Genomic DNA, 23,974 nt, shown 5'->3' with positions numbered 1-23,974 from the left:
AAACATTGTGTCTCAAAGTTTTTCTCAAGTTTTTAATTTATAACTAAAGTAGAATTGATGAATCACATAGTGTTTATGGCAATTATTTTCTCCGTTGAACACGCCAAATAAAAACAGATATTTTTTGTTTAAATTCAATGAAATCAAAGTAGTTCGTAATATACAAACTCGAATTTATTGAAACAAATTTCAATAATAAACAACCAAACTAAATTATATTTCTTTCTATTTTTCAGGTATTTACAAAAAAATGCACTTACGATGAACTATACTAATGATCAAGAACTTGCGAGAAAGCTATGGAAGGTAAACCGAATTTTAATTTTTTGAATCTCATTGAATTTACTAGCATCAATTTACTTTCACCTAACATTACACTTTTAGAATTGCTAATTTGAAAAGTTTTGCACTGAATGTCTCGTCTGAAAATGTGTGGACAATCCCTTAACGGCTAATAGGCCTGAGGCAAAAAGTCGTGACTTAAACCTCAGTTCTTTACTACTTTATATCACTTGACATAAGAATACACTTTAAAAGATTTCCCCCTCGGTGATGAAACTTGGTATAAAGATGATCAAGCCATAGAAATTCGGGCTGGGAATAGAGGCTAAACCGATTTTTTTTCTTGGAGAATAACAAATTGTATTGATGTAAAATATCGTGAATTAATGGAAGAAATCTTAACAAAATCACGCCGGAAATAATTTTAATCGGCGTGGCAATATAACTAGTCAACAGATTTTTTCCCCCTTCAACCATTTTCAGTGTACCTAAAAGATTTTTCTTCGCTGAATTCAGTAATGCATGTTACAGAAAATCGGAATATTTATTTGAATTCAGCATAAAAATTGAAAACGGTTGTAAAGAGCGACAAAAAGTTCAAATTTGTTAGATAGTGATTTTAGATTGGGGGCCTTTCACAAATTAGGGGAGGAAGGGGTCAGGCCGAGCGTTCTGATACACACAAAAAAAATAAACCTTCCACACAACAAGTTTTACGAGGGGGAGGTTGATGGTCCAAAATCATCAAATTTGACGTTACGTTATTTGTGAAGAACCCTTGCCGGAAAGTTTTTTTAAAACATTTTTACAGGATTTTATTTTCTGCAATTTGATGGAATATGGGCAATATTGCTTCCTTATTTAGGATATTTTCTTGGCAAGTCTTTCGAAATATGCTTGGCAAATTCTTCAAAATTTCTTCGGCATTTTTTAGATTTCCTTGGCAATTTTTTCGGTTTTCCAGAGCAAATTCGGCGAAACTTCATAGAAAAATACTTTTGATGTTTTTCAAAAATATTTCTAATCTTTTCCTGTGAGTTTTTAGGAATTTCCTCGACAAATTCTTCTGGATTTCCTCGATACATTTTTCGGAGTTTTTTTTAGTAAAATCTGAGGAATTGATTTCCTTGACAAACTCTTCTTAATTTCCGAAGGAAAATCTTCGGTAATTACTCCAAAAGAAAATTTCCTAAAGACTATTATTTGACAGTTTCTCCTGAAGATTCCTCGCATTTTCCTCGAGCATTTCTTTGGAATAAAAATTGCTGACTGACCTCAACTAATTCCTCAAAAACTTTTCCTAGGTAAATGTTTCGGAATCCACTCTAGAAATTCTAAAAAAATCCTCGAGGTGTGCTTTGAAAGTTTCTCGAGAAATTCTTCGGAATTTCATGGGTCTTCAGAGTTTGCTCGGCGAATTCATCGAAATTTTCTCGGCAAAATTTTCCTAATTTCTTCGAAAATTCCTTGCAGACTCTTCGGCATTTCCTCGGCAAATTGCTCGAAACTAGTTTTAGAGATTCTAGAGATATTCTTTGAAAATTTCTTCGGAAAATTCTTCGGATGTTCCTCGACATATTCCTCGGAATTTCGTCCGTAAAATCTTTCGTCTTATCCTTGGCAAATTCATCGGGATGTCGTCTGCACATTTTACGAAATTCCCCCAACAAACACTTCAAACTTTTATCGGGAACTATTCTCTGCAAATTCCTCGGAAATGCTGTTTGGGTTTTCCTCGGCAAATTCTCCGGAAAATTCTTTATAATTGCCTCAGCATATTTTTTGGAATTTCTTTGGCGTTTTTCTTCCAAGTTTTCTCGGACAACTCTTCGAAATTTCCTGAGCATATTTCAAAATGACCTCGGCAAATTCTTAACGGCCCTTTTTATGCTATGGGAGCGTAAAAATAGTATTCAGCATTTGTATGGAGCAAATTTGAATCGGTTTCAGAGTTTTTTTTAGATGAACTAGCTACCACAGATGTTCTATGTCTTCTCATTGACAATTCATCCCCCACTGGGACGTTGCCGCCTCGTTGCTTAGTGTTCATTCAGCACTTTCACAACTGTTACCTGCAATGTTTCATTTTTGCATTCGTATATCGTGAGGCTAGCACGATGATACTTTTATGCCCATTGAAGTCGAGAAAATGCCCAACCCGAAAATTTCCTAGACCAGTCCGGGAATCGAACCTTGCTTTGAAGCCGCACATCACGGCTAAGGAATGATGTTCTAGGAACAGAATTATTGTTTACTTGCGAAGTTTTATTATCTGTTGTCATGGGTTCAAGGTATTCAACGAACCCCACAGAGTCAAGATCTGCCGATCAACATCCGTAACGGAGGTAGTAGAAGAATTGACAAGTTGTGTGACCTCATATTGGTATAAGTTTGTATTGCCGATCAACCTCCGTAACGGAGGAGTTATTAACGAATTTACAAATTATGTGCCCCATCATGATAAAAGATTTCATTCCAAGTAGACCTTCTGTTGTCATGGGATCTAGGTAGAACTGTGCGCCGATTGATATTTTACCTGTGGCGCCGTTATAGTTCATTTATAGCCAGCGGCGGCGCAGCGACGTAAGTCGGCGTAAACTAATTTCAAGGTTAAAAAATTAACCGGATTTTTTTTTTTGGAAGTTCCTCAAATCCTCAGGAAGTTCATCCACGAGCTCGTTGCGAAGTTCTTCAAGAAATTCCTCCGGACAGTCCTCCAGATACTCCTCTGTAAGTTCCTCGAAGCATTCCTCCGAAAGATCATCCAGGATTTCCTCCGGAAGTTCCTCCAGGAATTCCATCAAAATTCCACCAGGAGTTAATTGTGAAGTGCTTCCAAGAATTCAAAAAGTTCATTCAAGAATTCTTCCGGGAGTTTCTACGAAAGTTCTATCAATATTCCTTCAAGAATTCCTCAGGAGGATTCTAAAACAATTTCTTCGGAAGCTTCTCCGGAATTCCCTCTGGAAGTTCTTCCAGAAATTCTTCCGAAAGTTTGTTCAGGAATTCCTCCGAACAATTCTCCAGGAAGTCCTTCAACTATTCCTCTTGACGTTTCCCCATGAATTCACACTGGAGGTTTTTCCAGAAATTTCTCCTGAATTTGCTTTCAAGAATTGCTCCGGAAGTTCCTCTAACAATTCGCCGGAAATTCCTCTACGTTTTCCTTTAGAACAACGGTTCTCAACCTTGGGTACATGTACCCCTGGGAGTACCTTCACTGGCTCGAGGCGGTGCTTCTAACAAAAATGCGTAATGGTGGATGGATAACAATTCCAATAAAAACTTATTGATTTTTTTTAAATTTCTCATTCCAAAACTTTGTATTATACATAATGAGCATGGCGATCAGTATGCAACGAAAACTTTTGAATCTGTCTATCCCAAGCAGAGCAGTGTTTGAAGATTTGTGGAACAAAAGATCATAAGGACAAACCTTCACCTGATCGAGACAAAATATTGAATAATATGCTTCCGAATTAAAATCAAGAATCTAAAGGTTCGGAAGCATCCAGTTGTGAGAGCTCAGTAGATTCGTTGCAAGAAGCTTGGATGCCTCCTTTCAAAAGGCCTTTTTTTCAAGAGGCTCTCTAGCTTTCTTTCATGAAGTTCCAAAGCCTTGTTCCAAGAGGTTCGGAAGCTTCCTTTCAAGATGCTGAGAAGTGTCCTTTCAAAGTGCTCTGAAACCTCTTCTTGAGATGCTAGGATGCCTGCTTTCAAAAAAAATCTCCTTTCAAGAGCCTCGGAAGGCTCCTTTCAAGAGCCTCGGAAGGCTCCTTTCAAGAGCCTCGGAAGGCTCCTTTCAAGAGCCTCGGAAGGCTCCTTTCAAGAGCCTCGAAGGCTCCTTTCAAGAAACCTCGGAAGGCTTCTTTCAAGAGCCTCAGAAGGCTCCTTTCAAGAGCCCTGGAAGGCTCCTTTCAAGAGCCCCTCGGAAGGCTCCTTTCAAGAGCCCTCGGAAGGCTCCTTTCAAGAGCCCTCGGAAGGCTCCTTTCAAGAGCCCTGGAAGGCTCCTTTCAAGAGCCCTCAGAAGGCTCCTTTCAAGAGCCTCGAAGGCTCCTTTCAAGAGCCCTCAGAAGGCTCCTTTCAAGAGCCCCGGAAGGCCCCTTTCAACAGCCCTCGAAGGCTCCTTTCAAGAGCCTCGGAAGGCTCCTTTCAAAAGCCTCGGAAGGCTCCTTTCAAGAGCCTCGGAAGGCTTCTTTCAAGAGCCTCGGAAGGCTCCTTTCAAGAGCCTTGGAAAGCTCCTTTCAAGAGCCTTGGAAAGCTCCTTTCAAGAGCCTTGGAAAGCTCCTTTCAAGAGCCTCGGAAGGCTCCTTTCAAGAGCCTGGGAAGGCTCCTTTCAAGAGCCTCGGAAGGCTCCTTTCAAGAGCCTCGGAAGGCTCCTTTCAAGAGCCTCGGAAGGCTCCTTTCAAGAGCCTCGGAAGGCTCCTTTCAAGAGCCTCGGAAGGCTCCTTTCAAGAGCCTCGGAAGGCTCCTTTCAAGAGCCTCGGAAGGCTCCTTTCAAGAGCCTCGGAAGGCTCCTTTCAAGAGCCTCGGAAGGCTCCTTTCAAGAGCCTCGGAAGGCTCCTTTCAAGAGCCTCGGAAGGCTCCTTTCAAGAGCCTCGGAAGGCTCCTTTCAAGAGCCTCGGAAGGCTCCTTTCAAGAGCCTCGGAAGGCTCCTTTCAAGAGCCTCGGAAGGCTCCTTTCAAGAGCCTGGGAAGGCTCCTTTCAAGAGCCTGGGAAGGCTCCTTTCAAGAGCCTGGGAAGGCTCCTTTCAAGAGCCTGGGAAGGCTCCTTTCAAGAGCCTCGGAAGGCTCCTTTCAAGAGCCTCGGAAGGCTCCTTTCAAGAGCCTCGGAAGGCTCCTTTCAAGAGCCTCGGAAGGCTCCTTTCAAGAGCCTCGGAAAGCTACTTTCAAGAGGCTCGGAAGGCTCCTTTCAAGAGCATCGGAAGGCTCCTTTCAAGAGCCTCGGAAGGCTCCTTTCAATAGCCTCGGAAGGCTCCTTTCAATAGCTTCGGAAGGCTCCTTTTAAGAGCCTCGGAAGGCTCCTTTCAAGAGCCTCGGAAGGCTCCTTTCAAGAGCCTCGAAAGGCTCCTTTCAAGAGCCTCGGAAGCCTCCTTTCAAGAGCCTCGGAAGCCTCCTTTCAAGAGGTTCGGAGGCCTCCTTTCAAGAGGCTCGGAAGGCTCCTTTCAAGATGCTGAAAAGCGTTCTTTTAAGAGGCATGGAAGCCTTCATTCAACACGCTCGGAAGCCTCAATGATCCATCGGAGACTCGAAACTCCCTATCAAGAGGCCCGTTAGTCGTAATCCTAGTTTTGAGAGGTTTGGAAATTTCCTCAAAGAGGCTCGGAAGCCTGCAAAAGTCTTGTGGGAAGCTGGACGTATAAAATCAATTTGAATCAGAACGTTTCACGGAACAACAAAAACTTCAGACAGTTTCTTAGATAGCCATATAACCTGTCAGTTTTGTGGTTTGTTTATCATATATCTTATGAAATACGCTTTATTTTCATTTACAGCAAACATAAAAATAGGGGGTACCTCAATGAAAGCATAAGTTTGAAGGGGTACCTGTCAAGACAAAGGTTGAGAACCGCTGCTTTAGAAGCTGCTCCAGGAATGCCGACAGAAATTATGATGTTTCTCTAGGAATACTTCGGGAAGCTTCTCCAGAAATTCTTTGAAAAGGTCCAGAATTTATGCAAATGTTTCATAAAATTTCTTCCAGGAATTCCTCAAGAAGTTTCTGCAATGATTTATTCGGAAGTTTCTTCAGGAATTCCTTTCGAAACTTCTCAGGGAGTTTCTCTTTTTCTTGGTTGATGACTTGTGAGAGAAATCAGATTTTTTTTTTTTGAAAAGTTGTTTAATTTTGATACACATTGTTAAGTTTGCCATTTCATATGTATTGGTCGCGTATGTGTATTGGGCCCTACTTAGCCGTGCGGTAAGACGCGCAGCTACAAAGCAAGACCATGCTGAGGGTGGCTGGGTTCGATTCCCGATGCCGGTCTAGACAATTTTTGGATTGGAAATTGTCTCGACTTCCCTGGGCATAAAAGTATCATCGTGTTAGCCTCATGATATACGAATGCAAAAAAAAATGGTAACTTGGCTTAGAAACCTCGCGGTCAATAACTATGGAAGTGCTTAATGAAAACTAAGCTGCGAGGCGGTTCTGTCCCAGTGTGGGGATGCAATACCAAGAAGAAGAAGAAGATGTATTGGTCGCGTACCACATAGGGCATGCTCCATTATTGAAAACGGTCGAAAGATCTCTGATTACACGTGTAGACCTCACTCCAGGTATTTCTTTTATGGCCATGAACTTATACCATGAGCGCATTCTATCCTATGAGGTCCTAACTAAATATTATATACTAAAATAAAAAAAAAATCTTTAAAATCTTTGTCCTAACTATATGAGGTTCGGAATACTTGAAAATAGGAAAGACCTGCTTATTATGTTCTCATATATCAACATGGATCCACAGCGCTTGTTAACTCTCTTCCAATACCTGTTTTTAGTTGTTTGGCCGTTAATACTATTTCAAGACATTTCGGCGCACCAAGAACATCTTGAGGCCTCAGCACTCAAACAATTGGAACATGGTAATTTATTGAATGAGCGCAAATGGTCCTGGCATAAAGGGCTCAGTACGAGTGAATATTGCATTTTTTTTTGTATGAGCCCAAAAAAAATACGAAAATTTGCAACACTAAGTCGCACTAAGAACTCTATGCGAGCTCCACTCCACTGTTAACACGAATGGAACACTTCTGAGCATCTCTGAATCGAATCTGTTGATATTCCAACGCACTTTATCAATCGATGACCGACTATTACATGTATCAGCGAATTAAAATCAATTCGATTTTTTGCGAATTTTTGATAGGAGACACGGAGACCAATAGTATTATATATCAATCGACTCAGCTCGATGAATTGAGGTGATGTCTGTATGTGTGTATGTGTACAAATTTTAAAGACACACTTTTTGAAACTTAGCATTGTCCGAATTACTCGCAACATTTTTTCATTCTACGGTGAATCTTGTCCCATTGTTTGCTATTTAAAATTGGCCAGGGGACCAGGGGATCAGAAGTTATGGCCAAAACCCGCTAAAAATACTTATTTATATTTTTTACTATATTTATATTTTTTACTATATTTTCAATTTGCACTAGAATGGTACTAACACCGCTAGGTGGATTAATCGGGGATTTAATCACAATACCACTTCTATTCACTTAGACAAACAACATGATTTCCATTGGGGCTTCTGCTTGCTCGAAGCCAGATTCTCCAGTTTGTTTTCGTTTTCATCAATAGAAAAACCGGCAGGAGCGCCAAATGTAGAGTTTATTTTTTCCGTATGCAATCTGGAGCTTCTTGGAACACCTTACGCCATTGAAAGTTCACTACATGTGATTGACAACACATTGTCTGATTGCTTTGATTGCTAATAATCTTACTATAAATTTTGGTTCGCATTAGGCCTACTTCGATCGTCCCGGAACTATTGCTCTATATATTGCCTGATTTTCTTAAATTTCTCATATTTGAAATAGCACTCCTTCTACGCCCAAAATTAGAAATAACGCTGAATCACAAATTTACGCTCCCCAGATTCGAACGTAAAAAGAGTATCCGCAAATTCTTCAAAATTTCTACTGCAAATTTTTCGAATTCTTCCCTACATATTGTTTACAATTTCTTCGGAATATGCTCGACAAATTCTTCGGAATTTTCGCGAAAAAATCTTCGGAACTTATGGAAATTTATTTCCTTGACGCATTTTTCAAAATTTCCTAGAGAAAATATGCGAAATTTCCTCCGGAATTTCTTTGAACTTCCGCCCAGAAATCCATTCAGGAAAATCCGTCCAGGATTACTTTGGCAAATTCTTCGGGATTTCGTAATTTTTTTGAAATTTTGAATTGCTTTGAAAGTTCTCTTAAATGTACTCAGGAAGTTCCTCAAAATTTCGTCAGGAAATTCTTAGAAATTTCCTCGGAAACTCTCCGGAATATTTTTGGGAAACGCTACAGTTTTTCCTTTGATAATCCTAAAGAATTTTGTATAAAAATTCGTCGTAATTTCTTCGGGTTATTTTTTAACAATCAAATTTTGACGGGAAACTCTTTGGATTTTTTTTTTCGGGAATTTGTTCAGAATTTCTGTCATAGAATATTCACGTGCGATTATGCAGAATTTCCACGGCATATTTTACGAAATTCTCCAGGTTTTTACAGAAAATTCGGCGGAATTTTCACAAGAAATTCCTAATCCAGCGTTGTAAAAATTGGATAATGTAGATTCTGGAAAAAAAAAACTGAACGGTGTGAGAAATCTGAAAGCTTCTTCATAAAAAGAAAAATAGTAATGGGAAGCCTTAGTGCTAACGAAATTGGAGAGCAGCAGAAGCAAAAGAATTTCATTAAAAAACTACATAATAATTGCATCTACCTAGAACTCAAAACTGAACATTTGATATTTTGCGAAAAACGCAATGTTAAACTTTATCTGGAATTACAATAAGTGTCGCAAGAGAGGATTCTCTACACCGACTACTGCTTTTTTTATCTTTTGTTTGTTTAAGAACTATAGAAAACAATAAAAACCGCATTCTGCGGTGATCAAACCTTAATGTAGTCCTCTACTTGCCACTTTTATTTATATGAGGTGAAGTTAACGAAGAGATGTTCGTCCTTTTACCTTATAGAGCTAGATAAATTGGAGCGCCCAACTTGAGGACGATTGGCATAATTTTCTTTCCCTAAAGGTATAAATAAAATTGTTATCAACGTTTAGTAGTTCACTTCTGCATCCATGAATTTTTTTTTGAATTAAGATAATCATATTCTAAATTCTTTTGAACTTCAAGTCGATGAACGGAAAATGTGGAACAAGATTAACCCAAGCCTCGAAGCTTAACATTGTTTTCCGGTTCTTCGCCCCATTGATCCCAATTTAATCATCGCTAAAAGCTTTCATCCCGAACCGGATCGCCAACCAAATTGAACGGACTGACAAGCAACATACTGCACCACAGCGCGCAGTTTTCCATCCCCGGGGACTCACCCACCATTTAAATGCATTACTTGTTGCACATCACCATCGCCGGCGTCATCGTCAGTTCGCAGTATCCACATACCTTCGTAGGTACCCCCGCGGATGCCTTTTAAAATCCTTTGCGAAAGCAACTGGTGCTTCCTCAAGCTCGGTTTGCCGCCGCCACACCGCCGGCCATAGACATCGAAACGAGATGCAACGAAAACAAATAAATTGCTCTGCTCTCCGTTCGAGTACCGCCGCCCGGAACGACCAGCCAGGGCCAGCATCATCATCCTCCCGTTCAGGTGGTTCAGAGGTGCGGGCAAGTCAAGTGGATGCAGATTTCCAGTCGTCGATAGAGATCAAAACAATGCTTGATTCCCCGGAGCATGGCTCCTATTATAGCTGTATGAGAGCCGAGTTGCTGCAGCCAGCCGCCGTCTCTCGGACCTGGGGTTCAGTTTATTGCGGTTCAATTGCATCATGAACTGATATTAATTGTGCACCTAAGTATGCAGGTTGGAATTTTGATCGACTGGTTGTGGGGTACTAAGAATGCGAGAACGATAGAAAGAAATTCCAACTAAATGGGTTCGTTATTCAAATTTATTTCTGCATGACGGTACTTAGAATTTGCACTCCTATAACTCAGTTTTAGAAGCAAATACTGGACATTTGTCATTTCTCGGACAACGGTACAATTATTACAAACTGAATTCGTCACCAAGAGGTCTTTTAGTACATCATCATGAAGCTAAAATAAAGCAGTATTAGCCAATTTGCACGAAAATAGAGTCCATAAACCAATCCGTTTATTTACCCATTCGACGTGGAAAACATCAATTTTAAAAACGCTTAGCAACTCATTTGATGCTTCAATTATAGACCGTCGCCGTTCGCTACATCCTCCAGAGCCATTACCCCCATTAGCATCCACTAAATACCACTCAGTTGCTACCACCGATGATGTTGCGCTTGCGAGTGCGAAGATGGAATCGAGAGAAGTGCAGTCCCATAAATCGTTCCTCAGCCGGGATCTTTGACAATCTTGTGCCACGCGGAAACAAGTTTGTGAACGAGAGCACAGGGAAACATTGCGTCCAACGAACGGATGCATCGTAAATCCAATCGGAGGACGGACATTCCAGGGTGCTAAATAAAATATACCAAGCCGGCGATGCAAGGTTTCGTCTCTGTTTACGATCGGTTTTCAGTGAACTTCATTGCCACAGTTGGGGAGAAATTTCTGCTCGTTTATATCGGATTCCAAGTGCCCACCGAGCGCGTAAACATCAACTAGCGCACGGTATGATTGACTCATAAAATTCTTCCGCTGCTGATGGTGGCTCTAAAGCGTCTAATTTTGGTGAAACGCAGCCGATTTTATTGCCGAAAGAGTGATTTTACCTTGTATTGTCGCATATACAGTGATGACTCGGTTTTATCATGCCTCAATTTTGTCTGACCACCCTATTGCACAACATGTCAAACATTTATTCCAAAAAAATTTATTGACCCCACGACTCCAGAATGCTAGACAGGTGGTTTCCCTACTAAACTGCGAGGGACCTCCGTTGTCTCCCACAGCTTATCGGGTACTAATGAGCCCAAATTTCCAACACCAGGCACATAGTCGAACTCTCTCGGTTTGCATTGTACAAACAATATGTGGGAAGAGTTAGAGCATGAAATGAGAGAGTTCGGAATTTGGGCTCATCAGTGGAGGTCCAGCTTAGTATGGAAAGCACCTGTATTGCATACTGGAATGGTGGGTTCAAATTCATAGAAGGAAGTGGTTGTTACTCTCAAACATAATTTTCGAACTAAATCTTGCTCATGTTGTGCAATTGCACAAATTGACTGGCCAAAAACCGGCATCGAATCTCCATATTTTTTATATTTTTTCGGCAACATTGCTAATGAGCTTCTATTTTATTTTTATTTTGGAAATGGGATGTCTAGAAAATGTTCAACAGACCCGAATAATCAGAAAAAGGAAAAATGGATTTTTGGACTTTTATGGAATTGTATGATTCAGATTCAGAAAAGGTTTAGGTCATGGCAATGATTTGAATGGGAGGGATCTGAGTAAGCTTTAGAATCTGAAAAATGGGATATCCGAAAATTTCTTAAATCTGAATCATCCTTGATTCTGCAAAGATCCGAAAATCTGCAAAATTAGAAAAACGCCAGAGACAACCGAATTCTGAATCATTCAAGACAATTTCACCGTCTTTAATCAATGGTTGTTTATACTGCACACATACGGACTAGCATTGTACACGAATAAATCGAAGAAATCTAGAGAAAGAACTATCGTGAAAGTTACGTGAGCCAGAATCACGGAGAACAGAAATCACTGGCGTCAAAGACAAGCTGCTCCAAATTAACCGTAGGATTTATTTTATTAGTACACCATCTCCGACTATGTCGCACAGATTGCTTCATTAGTAGCGAAATTATTCTAATTCTCTAATCTTAGCACTAAACACATTTTTGGACAAAATAAAATCGAACTTGTTACAAACATCGTTAAAAGAACGCAAACACAAATTGAAACAATTATTGTATCCAAAGTTTGTTCTGTGAAAAGAGATCACAAATAAAGGCGAGTTTCACAATCTGCGTTAGAGAACATTCCAACGTACGAGCTCCAATAGCTCGGGACAATCCAGATTCCCTGTTAGGAGGTCGAAGATTAACAATCTCTGCATTTTTAGGCGCCTGGCGGAAAGCGTTTCCAAGTCGACCAGCTTGCAACGACTTGGATAGCTCGGGTGGTTAAATGGGTCGTTCCAAGGTAGCTGTCTTAAAGCAAACCAAATGATAATTTACTAAATTCTTCCGAGTGCCAGCGTATGGACCAGGTAATATGGAGACCAGACTGATGAAGCGTATTCTAAAATCCTCCGGACCAATGTGCTTTTATACAGTAAACATCGCTGAAGCCGGCTGCATGACGACGGGTAAATCCCAGCACAGTGTATACCTTAGATGTTATGATGCTGATGTGTTAAACTTCGCAGCGATGATAACTCCTGGGTCGCAAATCCGGTCCAATGGAATTATGCTGCAGGATAGCGTTGGCGGAACGTGTGAAAGTTATGACCTTGCATTTTTACTGTTTATGCGCATGCCGTTGTCGCCACACCCAACAAGCAAACGATTAATGTCGTCCTTAATAACAGCACAATCAGCACGAGATGCAATTACGCGGAAAAACTTCAGGTCATCAGCATATGAAATCTTGCTTGATGAAATCACTAAACCGAGGTCGTTAACGTAGATGACAAATATTAGAGGACCGAGGACACTGCCTTGAGGTACTTCAGATGTCATTGAAAAGATATTGGAGCGCCTGCAGTTCACCGTCACAAAAGCCTTGCGACCAGATTGGTAAGAGTGCAGCCATTCTGTGATCCACGCTGGGCATCCTATGTGATTCAGTTTGTCGATAATAATATCATGGGGTACAGTGTTGAAGGCCTCTTCATGAAGACCTCTTCATGTTTTCAAAAAGTATCAAAAATACAACCGGTCAGCCCAGAATCACAGTTCTTATGCTAAAATAAGTCTCCTGTCAAATTTTCAGCTATTTCGGATAAAATTTCGAGGTGGCTCAAGTCGATATAGTGTTTTTAGGCTATTTTCAATTTTGGAAAAAATCTATCAAGAGATATAAACGTTTAAAACTATCGCAACAACCTCTATACAGCAGCTTTTGATGTGTTTTACAAGTCTTGTGAACATTGCGATTCGTTCCGTTTACGTTTTGTCCATGTTAAAGTGATTTTGAAGCTTTTAAGTGCATAAAAATACTGTTTTCACAAAAAGTCGTTGTTCTACAAATGACAAATGATTGTTAATTTATTATATTATTATTCCTCTTTTTCCCCTGGAAATTTGAGTAATATAATTGCCCATGTACGATTTACCGTTAATTTTTTTAAATCAGATGCTGAACATTTGTCATAAATTTGCACGTTAGGATTTCTTCAAGCAAGTTGTTCGAACAAAACATAAATCAAATCATATGATATTTGATGCTTACTACAAATGACCTCCAAATTTTGTTAATTTTACCATATGTCTGCATGCTTTTAACATTGAGTGCATCGTAGTAACAAGTAAAATCGAAGCTTCTTTGTTTGAACAACTTGTTTGAAGAAATCTCAGCGTGCAAATTTATGACAAATGTTCAGCTTCGGATTTTTAAGAATTTAACGGTAAATCGCGCAAGGGCAATTATATTACTCAAATTTCCAGGGAAAAAAGAGGAATAATAATATAATAAATTAACAATCATTTGTCATAAACTCAAGAATTTTGTAGAACAACGACTTTTGGGGGAAACAGTATTGTTATGCACTTAAAAGCTTAAAAATCACTTTAACATGGACAAAATGTGAACGGAACGAATCGCAATGTTCACAAGACTTATAGAGCACACCAATAGCTTCCGTATAGAGGTTGTTGCGATAGTTTTCGACGTTTATATCTCATGGTAGATTTTTTCCAAAATTGAAAATAGCCCAAAAACACTAAATCGATTTGAGCCACCTCGAAATTTTATCCGAATTAGCTGAAAATTTGACAGGAGACTTATTTTAGCATAAGAATTGTGATTCTAGGATGACCGGTTGAATTTTTGATACTTTTTGAAAACATGAAGAGGTCTAATATATATATATATATATATATATATATATATATATATGGAATCAACTTGTCGCTTGGCTCCAAGCTCTCAACATGTGGTTGACACGTAACACATCAAATTTGTTGTTGTTGAGCGGTTTTTCATAAATCCATGCTGGCAGCTCGAGATAATTGGTGCAGCGGCTCTATACAATCGTTCGTGGATCAGCTTTTCGAAAACATCGCTTAAACAGCAGAGGATGGATAATCCCCGATAGTTGGTGACGCAATTTCGGCTTCCAGATTTATGGATCGGTATTATGGGCGCGGTTTTCCAAGCAAATGGAAACACTCTGTCTTGGAGCGAGCGGTTGAATACTGCAGCAATTGGGGTCGCTAACGTGGCGGCGCAATTTTTAAAAAATGCAGGGAGAAGATGGTCTTTTCCTGAACTTTCAGATGTGTCAAGATCATCCAGAGCTGTTCGAATCTCATCAGGAGAAGACTGAAAGCATGGTAAGCTGATATCGCGGGAAGGTATTTGTCCAAAACAATTCTGGCAACGGGCAGGAGATGCTCTACGGAAAACACTTTCGAAGCAGGCAGCAAAAAGTTTAGCTGCTTCATTGCTTGTTCTTGAAATAGTTCCAGTGAATTTTTTTCGAAAGATTCTGACTTTAGGTTCGTTGACGTAAGTGATTGGAAATGCCTAAATATTTGACCGTATCGATTTTTTGTTGCTGGTATCGGATTTCGATTTTTTCAAAGTAAAAATATAGCACATTAGGCACAATCTGTTAAAAACAACGAATCTTTGATGTGTGATTCGATGATCTGAAGTGGGAAATCATAGCATCCATTTTTTTTTGCTCGTGCGTATCGATATATCGGAATATCGATGTTTCAACGCCGATATTTTTCGGCATCGATATTTCGATAATAAAAACATCGATTCAACAGTATCGATTTTTTTTTCGAAAAACGCCCATTCCTACTACGAAATCTTGAAAAATGGCTTTAATGCTTTTATGTATATAAGAAAGTGAGTTTATTAGCCCCGCCCCTTTGTCAACCGTAGTGGGTGCAAATGTTATGTGCACCCTCAACGGTTATAAAGGGTCGAGGTCAATGGACTTACTTCATTGGACATAATAAAGTTACTTTCCCACGTGCGCGATCCATTATGCAAAGAACGCTCTCACAATTTTGAACGGAAGAGAATTTTTTTGAGACGATTTCTTTTAAAGTGACATAAAATATAAAAGCAATAATGGTGTCAATAGCGGTCCCCGCGACATTAGTGACGGCCCTCGGCGGTGAATGCTGCAGAAAATTTGTTCACCGCGGTAGCTTTTACAGCCAATAAGCGATAGAAAGTGAAATTTTATCGCAAGATTCTGACTTTGTTGAAAAGAAAGTTGATCCGATAATAATTTACTTTATAGTAGAAAACAAGACTAAAATTGCTTCATCAACCACTGTCAAAGATCACTTATTCCATGTAATTTACATTTGGAAATCATTTTGTGCTGCTGCTGTCGGCGACGGCCACTCGATGATTTACTTTTTTCTGGGACTGCTCCCGAGCAGCACTAGTCAGGCAAAATTGGCTGCAGCAACTTGATGCTATCGTTGCCATCGTTGATCTGCAACGATCATCACCGATGCGATGGTTTTCCGTTTTGACTGCTATCAGCGTCGTCGTGCTGTTATGTTCGCTCCGCTACAGATAGGATTCAAACCCGCAAGTTGTTTGATTTTGATGTCTGTGCTTGTGATAGATATACGGGATTGGTTACTTTCCTATTTCTAAACGTTTTACAATTTATCGATAATAAATAGTCGAAAATCGATATTCGAACAATACAAACAAGTGATAACTCTTCCTTGATCGAATACGAGGTATAGGGGAGACTTTGCTACTCCAGAGCGATAAAGACAAGTAGGCGGACGTTCCCAAAATGATGCGTAGTGCAGAGAGCTCTCGATGTTGGGACAGGGCGGAGAAGATTATCCAGGTGCTAAAGAAGGGAGCCGAAGGCGTTGCGTACAAGGAGCAATCACTACAGGTTTTAGAAGATGGCGTAGAGATAAAAGCTCTGCGAACAGATGTGACCCTTCAGTGTAGTTAAGCTACTTAACGAGGTTACTGTTTGTTGAGGTAGTGCCGTATTCGGTTCGGCTTCGTATGAGACCATTTGGTACGCAGGCGCATCATCTTCGCGTACTACTTGTTCAATAGGCGTCATCCCAGCGAGTATGCACGCTATGCAGATTATGCATCATGTGAAACGGTGGGACATGCGTTGATAACCTTTGAGAACATGAATGTTCGTGCTTTCCATTTTTTTTAGCACATTTGTCTGTTCGCTAAGCGCAATGACCCATGCGGGGTCATCATACCTTAGAATAAATACTGCCACGCTTTCCAATAGTTTATGTTTACTCGAGCACATTTCTGATCTGTTAGACATCATTCGGGTAGATGCATTAAGCGTATTCATCGTGGCTGTTGAAGTCAAGCTCGTCGTCCAGCATCATGTCCTTCTGTTTTAGAAATTTTTTGGATGATATTTCGCAGTTGAAAACTCTGATTACCGCCACCTGGATCGATATGTGGTTTTTGACGACCATTAACTTGGTCTTCTGGTGTGCCAATTCTAACTTCCTGGAGCGCATCCACTCTTCCACGATCGTGATAGATCGTGATAGCGCAGTTCGTCCTTCTAGTCTTTGCATGTAGGCAATTTTCTGTGTCTGGGCTCGGGCTAATGGAGTGTAGCTTCTTCGGTCAAGCCTCGGATTTTCCATGGGCTGCAACGCATATGGCGTGTTTAACAGCAGCAACTCCAATGAGCATCTGATAATAAAGACGCACCGGACTCTTTTTGAAGTAACTGCGAAGGGCTGTACCAGGGAGGCAAAGGGCCTGTGGAAGGGAGTTTTCAGCCAGTCGATATTAGCAAGCATGATTCGTCCATGAGTCAAATTGATAAAGAAAAATACAGGAAAGGTACAAAAACCCACGCACACAGACATAGCCGCAATTTGTCGACCGGATTCGATTGGTATTAGAAGCTATGGATGTTCAGATATCTGATTGGAAATGCTTCGTAATCTTCATGAATTTTCAAACAAAATTTCCAACATTCTTATTTAAGGTGAAATTTTATGGAAGTTATTTTTTACTTCCAGAAATATTGCTGAATTCCATAAGTCTCTTGAAGCAAATGTATACCAATACAGTACGCACTGATTCGGTTGCAGTAGTATTCTTTCAAATACAAGCCACAATAAATCATTCAGCACGTGTGCGTCATTTTCTCATGTTAGTAGCTTTCATAAATATTGCCTGAATCCGAGAGGGTTTTCAGAATTTTGAAATTCAGGTAACTTTAATATGGATAACTTCCAGAATTTTCTTCACGTTTCTGAAAATTTTATCTGGCCACTAAACATGTTCAATGCATTACAGTTTTTTTGTTAAACGTTTTTATAATCCTTCCTAAGATACTTCAGATATTCCAAAATTCACATCAATGATTGATTAACGCATAATTAAATCAAGAATTTTCTAATAAAAAAATCGCATTTTCGTTGCGCCTAACTATCCTTGTCTTCTTACCTTATTCGATGCAACTTAGTTGATTCAATCATTCGTTCATATAAAGTTTCTTTTGTTCGTCCAACGGTACCCAAGCAGACGCAAATCTTGCCGTTTTCAAATACGGTCTCTTCCTTTTAATTCTAGCCTCGGGGCATCCTACAAATAGTACAACACTAGATCAACATTAGAAAAGGGCGTAACAGCCAAAATTTATTCCTTCTCATTCCTCGTCTACATATATAGTTATATATGTAGACAAAGAATCAGAAGGAATAAATTTTGGCTGTTACGCCCTTTTCAAATGTTGGTCTAGAACAAACCTCCCCGACGCCATTTGGAGAGATGAAGCACAATTCCGCGCGTCTCGCATACTTCGCATCGCGAAATGAAAATAGCAAAATTGAAAATATATAAATTAACCTTGGTGCATTCAATGACCCTTTTTTCTCTCGTCCCCATTTGTATACTGCTCATGTGTGTACCAACCAACCAACGAACCTACTACGTGTTTGCAGCTTACTCGAACGTGGTTTCGCAGCCGGTGAATCAACAACAAGTTGGACGTCTCTTTTGGTTTCTTCTCAGCAGCAGCAGCAATAGTACCACGATCATTAACCTTCGCGAATGGACATTATTGTGCAAAAATATTTCTCTCTTTGTGTATATAACGGACATTTTATAAAAGCAGCATGCATTTTCCTTTGTTTAATATTAATTGATCATTAGAAAAATCATTATCATCATTAAAAATATTTGGGGATTGAAAATTAAATAAATTAATCATTGCCTCATTTTTATTTTGCAGCGAACCAAATTTTTCAAGTAAAAACTTATAATTTAATGTTTTGCTTCCTAAGGCAATGTGTATTTCACATAAGTGTTAATATTTAAGTGGAATATTAAAAAATATACAAGAAAAACGCTAAAACTATTCGTTTTGCCAAAATTAAAACTGCTTCAAAGAAGTGTGTTGTTTTTTGAATTCATTGTTAGCAAATTAGTTTTGAAAAAAAGGGATTAAGACAAACAATCCGTCTGTGTTGAAAATGATGACCAATTGAAAAAAATGATAATTTGATAATACTCATTGGATTAGATACCTTTTTTTATCTTTCTTTATTTCTGTAAGTTCTTGGATTTGATAAAGAATAAATAAGAAAATCATGAAATTTTTCTGAAATTATATTATTGCCCTCTCAAATTGACATTTTGACCAAAAAAAATCGAGGGGTTGGGTGACATATTTTTTTGAAAAAGATTTTTATCGGCCTAACAGAAAATTTCTTTATCTTCAAAAGGGTATGCCACCGATTGACTAAATTCTATAATTATTCTATTAATTTTGTTGGAAAACAATATGTGAACCATTTTTCATTTGTTATCGATCGGAATCAATCAATATCACTTGCTTACTGATAGCCTTCCAGAGGGTTAACTCCGTACTGAAACCGGCATCCCTCCAAGAGCAAAGAAGCCGGCTTAGCCGCAATGTGTTCGGCCCATAACACCATTCTTGACTTTGTGGGCAGTTTTCTTCGCCCATCATCGTATAGGAGAAAAAAGCGCAGAAACTGGCTCCTGGCTTCTATGGATTGGAAGGCGGCGGCGGATGACCGTTTGAGTGTTCAAGTTTCTTCGACGATGATGCCGGCGCTGCTGCACTGCCTATGATGGTGGCAAGGAAGCCTTGCTTTGGATCATTTCAATACCATGGTCATGGGCACAGCGACGCGACTTTGCAAACCGATGGATGCGACGGCGATGGTCGTTGTGGGGGGCCGGATCAGTAAGCTCTGCAGCCGGTTGTCCATATGCGAGAAACTGATTCCTCTATTTGTGCTAAAGCGTGTGCTATCGAAGAGTTACTATCGGTGCTCGTTTAGCTATGAATTGGGTGGGTGTGAGTGTGTCTAAAAGGCCACTTGAGTTCGATCTCGATAGAGTACTGACCTGTACGAGGAAGAATAGGGGATTTTTTTTTCGTTGCATGACTGAAGACGTCGATTGAATGTGAAAGAGTGCAGCAGCAAATCAAAGAAGTTATGAAATCACAAATGATTGATGACGTCTCTAGCGATGTAGTTACGTTGATGGATGAATGCAAACATCATAAAAATAGTTTCGTTCTATATCTACATTAATGAACACCCCACTACATTCGTAAGACTAATAAACCCAATAAAAGATTGTCAAAACAAGAAAATTCCTAATATTGAGGCAATTTGTTAACAAGCTTTAAGGACAATGTCGTTTTCACCATTCCGTAGCTGCTTTAACAATAAGGCTCCACACTCGTGCGGACCCTTAATCATATTAGAGCCTTGGGGGGTATTCTGTTTGGTATGTTCCGCCACCGCATATCTGCTGTAATCAGTGCGGACTTATTGCCAATAGCAACGCGGGTATTAGTTACTCAACGAGTCGCATAACAACGGCTCAAATCGCAGCGCTTCCCTTGACACGGCTTTGTCACCGGCAATAGAGCTACCAATCGTCATGTGTTGTGTAGTGGACCATGCGTTGAATAAAGATCCTTCGCTATCTTTTCTATTAGACTTGTTCATAGAATAGACGGATGATTAAAACTGTGACAATAATGATGCTTACTAACGATTAAATATCCTTTCGGATGTTTAACTAAAAGTATGATCTATCAACGTATCGTTTTGACACAATTATGGCAATAGCAAAAAAGTGGCTAAAGGCAAGTCAAAGACAAACTTTGGTTAAACTTGTTTAGACCGAAAAGTTCAATCTGGCAACAGACCCACTAGTTGTTCCTAAAGATGGAAATGCCTACAAGGCAGCTTAGTATATTTAATGGGTATATGCTTCGCTCTTTTTCATCGACCTACAATTAATAATGATTAAATGGGACGCTGATGATTTTCCATGCCAATAGACAAATTTCAATGCGAACAATCCTCTCGGCTGGACCAGGAATTAAACCCGCCATCTCACTCATAGTAATGCCAATTATGTTGAAGTCGTTAAATACAATCAACTTTCAACCTCCAATTCCACACTGTGTATATTGGAACTCTAAATCCCAAAACTTTAGGACGATTTTTGCGAATATGAAAATTAACTTTCGGGCGGATATATGTCTTCTTCTTCTTCTTATTGGCATTACATCCCCACACTGGGACAGAGCCGCCTCGCAGCTTAGTGTTCATTAAGCACTTCCACAGTTATTAACTGCGAGGTTTTTAAGCCAGGTTACCATTTTTGCATTCGTATTATCATGAGGCTAGCACGATGATACTTTTATGCCCAGGGAAGACCGGCACCGGGAATCGAACCCAGCCACCCTCAGCATGGTCTTGCTTTGTAGCCGCGCGTCTTACCGCACGGCTAAGGAGGGCGGATATATGTATCAGATGGTATTCTCGAGGGTATTATATTTCGTATGAAATTCTTCTAGCAGATTCTCTGTTCTACGGGAGTTCATCTAAGAACTCCTCTTGAAATTCCAATCAATATTCTTGCAAGAGTGTTTTTTTTTTCTGAAAGCCACTCAGAAGCTTGTAATACGCAGGATTTGTCCAATTTTTTTTGACAACCCTCGCAACCCCTGATAATGCACCAAAAGCAATTTCTCCTGGAGATCGACCGTAAATTCATCCAAGAAAATCCTTATGAAAATCACCCATGATTCTTCAAGAGTGCAACATGGCAACTTAAAAAAGTCTCAACTGAAAATTCAGCAGGAAAAAGTTCCTCCGGGAAGTCTCGGAGTTTTCTTTAGGAATTCCTCCGGAAGTTTCCTGAGGAGTTCCTCCGGAAGTTCTTTGAAGAGTTCCCCCGGAAGTTCCTTCAGAAATTTATCAGTTAGCTTCCTCAGGTAGTCCTCCGTTAGTTCCCTCAGGAATTCCTCGGGAGGTTCATTGAGGAATTTTCGTGAAATTCAAGATGTTCTTCAGGAATTCTTTAGAGGAACTTCTGGAAACATTTCTAAAGGAACTTTCGAAAAAACTCCTGAAGGAACTTCAAAAAAAAAAACTGCAGGAACTTCCGGGGGAATTCTTGTAAGAACTTCCGAGAAATTCCTGAAGGAACTTCCGAGAAATTCCTGAAGGAACTTCCGAGAAATTCCTGAAGGAACTTCTGAGAAATTCCTGGAGATACTTCCGAGAAATTTTTGGAGGAACTTCCGAGAAATTCCTGGAGGAACTTCCGAGAAATTCCTGGAGGAACTTCCGAGAAATTCCTGGAGGAACTTCCAAAATATTCCTGGAGGAACTTCCGAAAAATTTCTTGAGGAACTTCCGAGAAATTTCTGGAGGAACTTCGGAGAAATTCCTGAAGGAACTTCCTTGAAATTTCTGGAGGAACTTCCGAGATATTCCTGGAGGAATTTCCGAGGAAATCCTGGAGGAGCTTCCGAAAAATTCCTGGAGGAACTTCCAAGAAATTCCCGGAGGAACTTCCGAGAAATTCCTGGAGGAACTTCCGAGAAATTCCTCAAGAAACTTCCGAGAAATTCGTAGAGGAGCTTCCGAGATATACCTGGAGGAACTTCCAAGAAATTCCTGGAGGAACTTCTGAGAAATTCCTGGAGGAACTTTCGAGAAATTCCTGGAGGAACTTCCGAGAAATTCCTGGAGGAACTTCCGAGAAATTCCTGAAGGAACTTCCGAGAAATTCCTAAAGAAACTTCCGAGAAATTCCTGAAGGAACTTCCGAGAAATTCTTGGTGGAACTTCCGAGAATTTCCTGGAGAAACTTCCGAGAAATTCCTGGAGGAGCTTCTGAGAAATTCCTGGAGGAACTTCTGAGAAATTCCTGGAGGAACTTCTGAGAAATTCCTGGAGGAACTTCCAAGAAATACCTGAAGGAACTTCTGAGAAATTCCTGGAGGAACTTCCGAGAAATTCCTGGAGGAACTTCCGAGAAATTCCTGGAGGAACTTCCGAGAAATTCCTGGAGGAACTTCCGAGAAATTGCTGGAGGAACTTCCGAGAAATTGCTGGAGGAACTTCTGAGAAATTCTTGGAGGAACTTCTGAGAAATTCCTGGAGGAACTTCTGAGAAATTCCTGGAGGAACTTCCAAGAAGTTCCTGGAGGAACTTCCGAGAAATTCCTGGAGGAACTTCCGAGAAATTCCTGGAGGAACTTCCGAGAAATTCCTGGAGGAACTTCCGAGAAATTCCTGGAGGAACTTCCGAGAAATTCCTGGAGGAACTTCCGAGAAATTCCTGGAGGAACTTCCGAGAAATTCCTGGAGGAACTTCCGAGAAATTCCTGGAGGAACTTCCGAGAAATTCCTGGAGGAACTTCCGAGAAATTCCTGGAGGAACTTCCGAGAAATTCCTGGAGGAACTTCCGAGAAATTCCTGGAGGAACTTCCGAGAAATTCCTGGAGGAACTTCCGAGAAATTCCTGGAGGAACTTCCGAGAAATTCCTGGAGGAACTTCCGAGAAATTCCTGGAGGAACTTCCGAGAAATTCCTGGAGGAACTTCCGAGAAATTCCTGGAGGAACTTCCGAGAAATTCCTGCAGGAACTTCTGAGAAATTCCTGCAGGAATTTCCGAGAAATTCCTGGAGGAATTTCCGAGAAATTCCTGGAGGAGTTTTTGAGAAATTCCTGGAGGAATTTCAGAGAAATTCCTGGAGGAATTTCAGAGAAATTCCTGGAGGAATTTCAGAGAAATTCCTGGAGGAATTTCAGAGAAATTCCTGGAGGAACTTCCGAGAAATTCCTGGAGGAACTTCCGAGAAATTCCTGGAGGAACTTCCGAGAAATTCCTGGAGGAACTTCCGAGAAATTCCTGAAGGAACTTCCGAAAAAATTCCTGGAGGAACTTCCGAGAAATTGCTGGAGGAACTTCTGAGAAATTCCTGGAGGAACTTCTGAGAAATTCCTGGAGGAACTTCCAAGAAGTTCCTGGAGGAACTTCCAAGAAGTTCCTGGAGGAACTTCCGAGGATTTCCTCGAGGAACTTCCGCGAAATTCCTGGAGGAACTTCCAAGAAATTCCTGGAGGAACTTCCGAAGGAGTTCCTGGAGGAACTTCCGAGAAATTCCTGGAGGAACTTCCGAGAAATTCCTGGAGGAACTTCCGAGAAATTCCTGGAGGAACTTCCGAGAAATCCCTGGAGGAACTTCCGAGAAATTCCTGGAGGAACTTCCGAGAAATTCCTGGAGGAACTTTCGAGAAATTCCTGCAGGAACTTCTGAGAAATTCCTGCAGGAATTTCCGAGAAATTCCTGGAGGAGTTTCCGAGAAATTCCTGGAGGAATTTCAGAGAAATTCCTGGAGGAACTTCCGAGAAATTCCTGGAGGAACTTCCGAGAAATTCCTGGAGGAACTTCCGAGAAATTCCTGGAGGAACTTCCGAGAAATTCCTGGAAGAACTTCCGAGAAATTCCTGGAGGAACTTCCGAGAAATTCCTGGAGGAACTTCCGAA

The 23,974-nt window shown here is 40.4% G+C and overlaps 1 protein-coding gene across 2 annotated transcripts in view; it reads left to right on the top strand.

The window, feature by feature from the left end:
• LOC134204251 (E3 ubiquitin-protein ligase goliath-like) overlaps window positions 1–23,974 on the top strand; it is a 211,604-nt gene that overhangs the window by 74,753 nt on the left and 112,877 nt on the right. Inside the window, exon 1 of one of the 2 annotated variants that reach the window (XM_062679072.1) lies at window positions 237–306. The exons of the other annotated variant lie outside the window; for it this stretch is intronic. The gene's annotated coding sequence lies outside the window, so the exon portion shown is untranslated. Of the gene's footprint in view, window positions 1–236; window positions 307–23,974 lie in introns of those variants that run through there. 2 annotated transcript variants of the gene reach the window in all.

The sequence above is a fragment of the Armigeres subalbatus genome, unplaced genomic scaffold (genome assembly GCF_024139115.2).
Source record: "Armigeres subalbatus isolate Guangzhou_Male unplaced genomic scaffold, GZ_Asu_2 Contig486, whole genome shotgun sequence".
In the NCBI taxonomy this organism is placed as follows: domain Eukaryota; kingdom Metazoa; phylum Arthropoda; class Insecta; order Diptera; family Culicidae; genus Armigeres; species Armigeres subalbatus.
The sequence above is the reverse complement of the archived record's forward strand: the minus strand, read 5'-3'. Positions and strand labels throughout refer to the sequence as shown.